This window comes from Mangifera indica, chromosome 5 (genome assembly GCF_011075055.1).
Source record: "Mangifera indica cultivar Alphonso chromosome 5, CATAS_Mindica_2.1, whole genome shotgun sequence".
Classification (NCBI taxonomy): domain Eukaryota; kingdom Viridiplantae; phylum Streptophyta; class Magnoliopsida; order Sapindales; family Anacardiaceae; genus Mangifera; species Mangifera indica.
The window spans coordinates 2,105,195-2,115,427 of record NC_058141.1 but is presented as its reverse complement, the minus strand read 5'-3'; the positions used below and the strand labels follow the sequence as shown (position 1 = coordinate 2,115,427).

At 34.1% G+C, this 10,233-nt stretch overlaps 1 long non-coding RNA gene across 1 annotated transcript; it reads right to left on the bottom strand.

Moving 5' to 3' along the window:
* Positions 1 to 7,045: 7,045 nt before the first annotated feature.
* Positions 7,046 to 9,919, bottom strand: LOC123215287. The gene is made up of 3 exons (XR_006502002.1): positions 9,680 to 9,919; positions 8,768 to 8,817; positions 7,046 to 7,634 (listed from the first exon to the last, which is right to left on the bottom strand). It is a non-coding gene; the product is annotated as an uncharacterized LOC123215287 (long non-coding RNA).
* Positions 9,920 to 10,233: the final 314 nt, after the last annotated feature.

Here is a 10,233-nt window from a genome sequence, read left to right as displayed (position 1 = left end):
TCACTATCATACACAGTTAACAAAATTGAATTGTTTAACATGAGCCATGTGGTTTGGCATAAGAATATGATGACCGAGGCTGACTTGTACTGGCTATCCGGACTATGTTTTCCAACTGTAACTGAGGTACCGGACAGAGCCAACCCAGTAGAGTTTGACCGGCGGCAAAGCTGTTGGTAAATTAAGGTGGTGTTGTCTATAGGTAAATGAAACTTAAACTTGTCACCCCAGGTACTCCTATATCATCAACTCTTGCTTTTTCTGTTTATCATCGCCGAAGGTGGAGGTGGTGGTGGTTAGTGTGTAAGGGGTGACTGTGATGAAGGTTTTAGAAGAGAGTAGGAGAAGAGTTCTTCAAGCCACTTAATCACCGATAAATTAAAACTATAATCTCTATATATTATTGTATCAAGTGATGATCGGTAATTAATAAGAAGAAGAGCTGGAGTACTTTAGAATGATAGATCCAATTGATTTGGTTAACATAATAATTAAGCCTACTTTGTTTGATTCAAATCCAAAGTAATTAAAACTGTTTTAGATATCTTACAAATGAACTCATTCTTTATATTAAGTTTTTCCTTTTCTAGCAATTACCTTTTACAATCAAATGATGTAATAATATATATTATTGAACCCATATATGCTAGCTATATATTTGTCTTCATAATTGTTTTATTCACAACCCACCCTCAAACGGCACTCCGATGGCTGGAATCCACGAATTCCCACCTAAAAAGTTATCCACTGTGAACTTTGATGCCTCTGTTGAGTTTTGAATCACATGATATCCTGGCCATTTTACCCTTCCGTTGGTATTTGCCCCACTTCCCGTATTCAAATACTCTCCATAATAAAGAGTGTTCAGAGCAAAACTACCATTCTACGGCAACCAACCAGCGGGATGAATCTATTCATCGATCGTACATTTCATAACCACAGTTCTCGAATACTTTTTCCACGGCCACCCCAAATAGCTTTCAATCGATGTTACACCTATCATATCGGTAGTCGCAACAAAATGGGGTAGCGGAGCGGAAAAATAAACATGTTTTAGAAATCACACGAGCACTCTTATTTCAAAATAATGTTCCTAAATTCTATTAGGGGGAAGCAGTTCTCACTGTGGTTCACTTGATAAATAAAATGCCCTCTAAAGTCTTTAGTTTCAAGAGTCCTATGAGTGTGTTTCATGAGCATTATCCCAATTCACAAATAGCTTCTAAATTAACCCCAAAAGTTTTTGGATGTGTGGTTTTTGTTCACATTGATGACACTAACTGAGGAAAACTTGATCCAAGAGCATTAAAATGTATCTTTGTTGGGTATTCTTCCATTTAAAAAAGGTATAAATGTCATCATCCTGCTTCTCATAAATTCTTTATTTCAATGGATGTTACCTTTGTTGAAAAACAGTCTTTCTATTCTAGTTCTCATCTTCAGAGGGAGAATGTGAGTGAAATAAAAAGAATCTGAGCTATTTTTTCTTGATTTATAGTCCACGATGTAGCCTACTATTCAGCCTTTGCCTACTATACCTGAGCAACCCTTGATCAAAACCAACCTGCACTTGAATCTTCCCTTGATCAGCCACATGACCAGCCTACTAACTCATCAGAATTAACTCCAAATATACCCCTGGTTGCTAAAAAACCTATCCTAGTCTACTCAAGGAGAAGTGAGCCTGTTTCTACCTAATTGCAAGTTCAAGATTCAACTCCGGAACCAGGTATGCAGACACAATTACCCTCTCCATTGATTGATGATTTAGATGTTCCTATAGCAGTTAGGAAAGGAGTTTGAAATTGTACACAACATCATATTTCTCACTTTGTTTCTTTGGATAGTCTCACATAAACATCGTTGTTTCTTCACTAAATTAGATACCATTCCTATTCCCTAAACTATCAATGAGGCAATTAAGGACAAGAATTGGAAACTTGCCATAAATGAGAAAATGAGTGCACTTAATAAAATTATACATAGGAGATTGTTGATCATCCGAAAGACATTAAACTTGTAGGATGTAAATGGGTGTATACAATCAAGTTTAACGTAGATGGGTCTTTAGAGAGGTATAAGGCTAGGTTAGTAGCCAAAGGGTACACTCAAACACATAGGGTAGATTATTAAGAGACTTTTGCTCTGGTAGCTAAGATGATTACTATCCGCATTCTTTTATCTTTGGCTACAATTTCAATTGGTGTTTGTAGCAATTTGATGTCAAAAATGCATTTTTACATGATGATCTTGAAGAAGAAGTGTATATGGAACGTTTACCAGGTTTTGAGAAATTTTTCAAAAATAATCAAGTGTGTAGGTTAAGAAAGGCACTTTATGGGCTTAAGCAATCACCTCGAGCTTGGTTTGGAAAGTTTACTAAAGTAATGTTTGGTATTGGCTTCAAACAAAGTCAAGGAGATCATACCCTTTTCTTCAAACACTCGACAGTAGGGAAACTCACAGTCTTGGTTGTATATGTTGATGATATCATTGTAACAAGTAATGATGATAAGGAAATTCAGAGGCTTAAGGCTAGACTTGCAAAAGAATTTGAGATTAAAGAACTTAGCAAACTCAAATATTTTTTAGGGATCGAAGTAGCTCGGTCTAAAGAAGGTATTTTTGTTTGCCAGCAAAAGTATATTCTTGATCTCTTACGAGAGATAGGAATGATGGGATGCAAGCCTATTGATACGCCAATTGAACAAAATCACCAATTGAGTGAAGCAAGAGATGATGAAACTGTTGATAGAGGAAGGTACCAAAAGTTTGTAGGAAAACTGATTTACCTATCTCATACATGTCTGGATATCGCATATGTTGTAAGCATGGCAAGTCAGTTCATGCATGACCCCAAGAATGTTCACCTTTAAGCTATAAATAAGGTGATTTGGTATTTTAAAGCTACTCTTGGGAGAGGAATTATGTTTAGGAAAGGAATAGAGATGACTGTAGAAGCCTATACAGATGCAGACTATGTTGGCTCCCTTACAGATCGACACTCAACCACTGGTTATTGTACTCTAATTGGAGGAAATTTAGTAACTTAGAGGAGTAAGAAACAATCAGTAGTGTCTAGATCAAGTGCACAATCTAAGTTGCGTGTTATGGATCAAGGAATTTGCGAGCTTTTGTGGATAAAGAAAATCTTAGAAGATTTACAAGTTAAATGGCATGAACCTATGAAGTTGTATTGTGACAACAAGTCTGCTATAAGCATTGCCCACAATCCGGTTCAACATGATAGAACAAAACATGTTAAAGTGGATCGACACTTCATCAAGGAAAAGATTGAAAGTGGACTAATCTACACTCCTTATGTTCCTACAAATGGTCAGATGGCTGACGTGTTCACAAAAAGATTCGACAGCTCAACCTTTCGAGATATTACTAGCAAGCTGGGAATGGAAAACATATATTCTTTAACTTAAGAAGGAGTGTTGGAGAATCTTGAATTCTTTATTTAGGAGATTATATATGGTTGTAAATAGTTAATTGACAGCTAATAACTATAATTTAGGCTGATTATAATCTTCCTAATTTAGCTAACAACTGTGATTCTAATTTAGGCAAATTTAATTAGTTTATGTCTGATTAGTAGGAACTAGTTTTTTCTTAAATAGGACATTGACCTTGTATTATAATAATGTATTCTATTTATGATCAAAAGTGAAAAAGATTTTTAGTTTTTTGCTTAATTATAATAAGATCAATATCATTTACACTTCTAACAATACAAACAAATTACATTTTAACCTTAACCATTTAATTTTTTTTTTCATCTCGTTTTCATTTCACCCTGATTAGCAAATCACCACTCTAAATACCTCAAAGCTGCTCTCATAGTAAAGTAAATTACTTAATTATTTGACCTCTTAGTTTAGCCCTCTTTGTTAATGCAAAGTGCCTCTACTCAATTAAAGTTAATGGCTTCCTTTTCTTCTTCTCCTTCTTCTTCTTCATCCATTACTCATAATCTAGAAAACAAGGTTTTCCTTAGTTTCTATGGTATGGACACCAGGAAAAAAAAAATTACCAACCATTTATATAAAATTAAAACTTTCACTAAGAATACGCCTATAAGAGGAGAAGAAATTTCTCCATCTCTTTTTTCATATATCTCTATTATCATTTTTCTATAAAGGGTAAGCATCGTCAGGATAGTGTCTCCAAGAACTAGAGAAGATACTTAAATGTAAGAACAAGTATGATCAGATGGTAATGCTAGTCTTCTATGATGTAAAATAGTCTGATGTGATGAATCAAACTAGAAATTTTGGGAAACCATATGCTAAGCTTGAAAAGTGTTTTATGGATGATTCAAAGATGAAGGACTGCTTTGAGGGATGCAGCTAACCAGTCTGTTTTCACTAATTCAAATAACTAAGCCAACCAATCTTTTAAGTAGTAATCTTAATTTCCACCATTTCTTTTATATATCTTCTTTCTTTTTCAAATTTACTAGACTAACATTTCAAAGAATGATTATTCAGAGCTGTTAACTCAATGAATCATTATACTCTTATTTTGATAATAATAAACTAATATATTCCTACTCATACTGACTAATAAGTTTACTTGAGTATAAGTTTAGATTGGAAGATTTTACCTAATGCACTTGAAAGAGCATCAAAATGGAAACCAAAAACAAGATTCAAAATGAAGAATTCTTGAAGATTTGAAGAAAAGCTCAAGTTTATGTAGATGGTTTTTTGTGTCTTGAAGCATTAGTTTTGATTAGAAAATTTGTTTGCATGTAAAAGCTCATTCAAAAATTTATTTTCATATCTTTCACTCCTTGGGGTTAAAGTATCATTTTTCAAACTTAATAAATTAAAATAATTCTTACCAAATTCTAATGACCTATTTGAAATTATGAAGTTTTGTGAATTAAATTATCATATGTTAATTTAGGGTTTGAATAAATTTTCCAAATATAGGTTGACATTTTTCATATCATTCAAAATTTTGGATTAAAATATAATCCTTCAAACTTATTGAGTTAAGCCAAATTTTTATCAAATTTCAATAACTCACTTGAAATTATGAAGTTTTGTGGACTAAAATTTCATATCTCAAAACTGGTTTTGAAAGAGTTTTCTAAAATGGGTTAAATCGTCATTTTTCAAAGTTTCAAGGGGAATATTACAAATTTTTAAAATTCTTAGGGTAAAATATAATAAAATTCAATTGATCGAATTAGGTGATAAAATTTCTAATGGCTAGTATCACGTGGATGTCATAGAAGTGTCATGTCATATTAGGTTGGCCAAATTACATCTAATGAACCGAATTTTACGTTTTTTGAAAAATTAAAACGGTTAATTTTGTTCACAACAATAACTTTCCTTATTTTCTCATATATAAACTCAATCAAAATCACTTGGTAAGAACTTTTGCTACCAAGAACTTTCATATATTGGAGAGAAAATCATTTTTAAACTGTTCACTCACAAATCATCTTCTCTAATCGCAACCTTTGCTCATACACTTTCTTGATTTTTTTTTTTTTTTTGGGTATTGGTTTGTATTAAGTTAAAACTTTGACATATACTCTTTGAGAGAGCTTTTAAGTTTTATCTTCTTATAAATTTGTATGACAAAAGAGTAAGATTCACTCTTAATGAGGCTAAATATATCTAGTGAAAGAAAGTAGACTTTAACACTTGTAAAGATTAATAACACCTTAGAAGTTATTTATATTGTAAAGAAAAGCGTAGTTGGGGTTTTATCAATCAAAGATTAGTAGAATACTCTAAAGGACATAGCTTAGAATAAACATAGACCGAGTTACACCAAACCACTATATATCGCTTGTTTGATTTTCTCATCCCTTAAATTCATATTTTGTATTGTATGTTGTTTTGATTGTGTTGATTATTTAGAATATCTCTTGACATTTTCACAGATTGCATTAAAAATAGTCATCATTCATTAAGTTGCATAAATTAGTTTAATTCTTTAATTTAATAAAAATTGTTTTAAATATTCACCCCTTTTCTAGATCATTTGATCCTTCAAGAACAACTTAAATTTTTAAATAAGACCTTATGCAAATTCTTTTCTATGATCTTCCTTGGAACTTGTCCATTCCATTTCCAAGATTCGGAATAGAGAACGACAAACCTATTTCCAAGCTTCGAAATGCAGAATAACAACATCACTAAAACAAAATTCAGAAAAAAGAATTTAAAAAAGGGGAAAAAGTTACAAAAAAATACAACTAGTAGAACATTTTGGAAGAAGCTTAAGCTTACTTTGAGAAAACAAGCAGTGGAATCAGAAAACAATGAATGGAAGAATCTAAAAAAGAGAGTTAAAGTATAAGGACTCAAAGTCAAAACCTCATTATAGTCATGTTTTTTCAATTGAAATTATGAAATTGAAGGGAAAATGGTGTAAAGGAAAATCCTAATTAACTTTGATTTAAGAAAAAAGACTCAAATTTCAAGACTATGTTCGGTATTCCTAATGAAGGGCAAACCTTGACACATGGCTATGGCTCAATTTCAAACTAAGACAATTCAAGAGGCTTTAGATCATCCTAAGTGGCTGGAGGTTGTATCGGAGGAATGAAAGTCCTAGAGAAGACTAAAACTTGGGAGCTAGTGAGTTTACCCAAAGGAAAGGAATTTACCTAAAGGAAACGAGATTGTAGGCTATAAGCGGGTGCATAATGTGAAACATAGAGCTGATGGTTCTATTTAGAAGTATAATCTTGGTTACTGTGAAATATAGAGCTGATGGCTTTTCAAACTCATCGTACGGTAAGGAACATAGACCAAAGTTATAAGTAGGCCTGATGATGCCACAAATAGCAATAGGAAAATGAGTTAACCACTAGTGGAGGAAGGAAAAATAATTGAACCAGACTATTATACCACTCCCTCTTGTTTTGTTGTCTCATAATGATAGCATGCATAGAAACCGCTTGTCCACTCACCATGCTTTGACCAAGCACCAAGGCAGAGCCTGCAAGCATGTAAATTCAAATAGAAGTTCATGAAAGAAAAAATAATTTTACTTCACAGGTTCTAAATTTTTAGGTGAAAAATTCAAAATTGAAGGAAAACCACAGTTTCAGTATATATTTAATGTCTAAAACATGTATAGAAGCTTTCTAGCAAAATTCAATCATATGCATGGGTGTGTACATGTCATATGCATACAGCCCTGTTATTTCTCGATTGGTCGCTTGCACCTTGGACAAGGCTTGGAATTAGCCAGTATCCTGAAGACACAGCAACATAACTCAGTAATTAATAAAAGAATAATATAATGATCTACTTATTTTTTTTCCAACATAAAAAAAAATGTTGTTAACTTTACATTCAAATTAATTCTTTATCTTCAACCCATGATGCCAAAACATGTGTATCATTGCTGAGGAACACACGTCTACACAGATGTGGAAATTTTAAATGTATTCAAAAGGCTGACACATCAGATTTAGTAACTATGTTTAGAGTACTCTGTAAGTCAAGACATGCACGTAGGTCAAATAAGAAGAATAATTCTGATTGCTAAGATCTTCATGCATACCAATTCATATCTTCTGACTAGGCACTGTTCTTCAAAACCCACTTGGCTACGGTGCCACATTCTACAGGACAGTGGGCTTCCTCAGTACACTGTAAGAGAAATTCACATCATGTTTCATAGAAAGCAATTAACAGAGTCTAGGAGATATATTGTTGAGAGTGTTTGCTAATTAGTGCTACTGATAATTAAAAAGAAAGTACAAGGATGAAGCATAAATCTGTTGGCAAACAATGAGACTTACATTCCAGCAAAAGCTATATGAAAAAGGGCAAGTAAAATCCTAGCTTCCACTACCAACAACAAAATCCACAGCAAACTCACAACCTAGAGCAGGACACCATTTGATCTGCAGGAAATAACCAATTTTGGAATACTGAAGACGAGGAGATCACAAAGAAGTCTAGAATCCTAATTTCAGTTTCACATATATGAATAAAGCAACACACAATGACTCCAGTGCAGGACCAGATAGCCGAACTTGAAATTGAAAGCACCTCAGGAGATCCTACCTAAAAGCAGAGTATATTAGGAGAGTAGTAATGCATGGACAATAATACAAGCAACAACAAACAGAACTATCATAATACTTACAAATAATATAAATGACATTAAAACTATCCAAAACATTTTTCTATAAGAAAACCATTCTAAAGCCTTCGCAATATTGTTTCATAGAAGATTGAATTGTTTGTTTATGATTATCTAGCAGACCATAAAAAACAAGGAAACACAACCACAGAGAGGAGAAAAATGAGGATAGAGACAAAGTTGCTTAGATGTCTTGCCCTTTACAACTTAAATACCCCAGAAAACATAGTGACATGGGAGGTCAACCACTCCATAAGACCACGTATCTCATAGAAAATGGTTCTTATACACAAAGGAAAGAGACTTCTGTTAAAATCAGATACGTAATATATTTGAAGGTACAATAGACCTACAGACCATACACAACATATGAGTGATCTAAGATAATACAAGCAATTGAAAAGGTCAATAATGTTGACTGATTCTATCTGGTTAGAGAAATGACAAATAGAACTGAGAATGAACCATTTTGGCGCACAAGATAGTAGCCAACCAAATTGAGTTCTACGGATTTGTCACAGTAATTGTATTCCTTCAATTTCCGATATTAAATAATAAGCCACATATGTATAAGCAAGAGAAGAAAAAAGAACATTCATTTCACCCAATAATAAAATAACGTGTGCATTCTTACCCCAACAAAAGGAGGAAAATCAGAGTTTCCAAATGAGCCCCATATAGGACCTGCACAGGGAACCAGCATAACAATTAAGGGATCAAATTCACAAACTTTTTGAGAAAAGAGGAAGAGTTATCTGATAAGAAAAATAAATACAGAGCAAAGAAGCAAATCAATTGATAAATATAAACCAGAAAACGGTAACAATTCAAACATCAAACCTATGAAAACGTTGTCTTCTAAAACGAGATTGAAGATAGATTGTTGTTCAGCGTCAACGAACAATAGTAGGAGTGGCTGGCCGGCAGATTGGGATTTGAAGGAGTGAAAATTGAATGTTGCTGCAATATGGGTTAGGGTCCAATAGGGCTGGATTCAAGCTGAGCCCGAGCTCAGGCTTGGCAAACCAAGAAAATGGCCGCTCAACATGAGCTCACTGCTCGCGAGCGTGGCTCGGCTAGGCTCAACTAGCCCCAGAGCTGCTCGCAAGCTAGGCTCAGTGAGGACCAAAAGCCACTTAAACGACAGTACAACAACAAATGAAGGAAGCTTGCATAATTATACTGGTCCAGATACCTCATTTTAACAACCAGAAAAAAAATGAAAAAAAGAAAGTTGCATGTCTGTACGAAACCACTGAACTTCTATGCTAAAAACTTCAAAAACAACCTATTCTGAGTCTGTGGAAGCAATAGACTCCCTTCTAAACAGTGGAAGGTTCTGAAGAAAAGTAAGCATGCACTATGAAATTACGTTTCCTTGAAAAATGAAGGAATGTAAACACTTCAACTCATTTGATGGCAAGAACACAATAACACATTACACAGCATCACAGAAAAGCAGAGAGGCAAAAACCCCCAAATTAGAAACCCTAATTCCAAAATTAGGGTTCAATAAATTCAACTAAACAAATAACAAACAACATACCTTCTTTCGTCGTCACTGAACTCGTTGTCGTCGAACCCAAATGTTGGACAAACAGAGCTGCTCGAACGCCGAACGCGGAGATGCTATGTGACTGGAACACGTCGAACCGCCTAACAACTTCGTCGTTGGAAGCCTGAGTCTGGAACACGAAGTGGACGCACGGAGACGTAAACGGAGTGAACACCAAAAGAAGGGGGGAAGAACAGAACAGAAGACTGAAGAAGCGCGAAGGGCCGTCCGAAATGGGAAGGATGACACTTCCTGTAATTCAAATTTTTTTAAAGTGAAACGACACCGTTCACTTTAAAATTTGTAATACACTTGGGAGTTGGGCCGGGCTACCTCAGCCAGCAGCTCGGCAGTGCAAGTTGAGATTGGGTTTGGGTTCATTTATATTGATATAGAAAGTTTGGACTCTAACTTAAGCTTGCTCATATTATTTGAATCAAATTTGAATTCAAAATTTAAATAAATTTGATTTAAATCTAATTTTAGTTCAGGATGAATTAGTTTAAAATTTTTATATGAATAATGTGTTTGGAAAACAGGGTAAA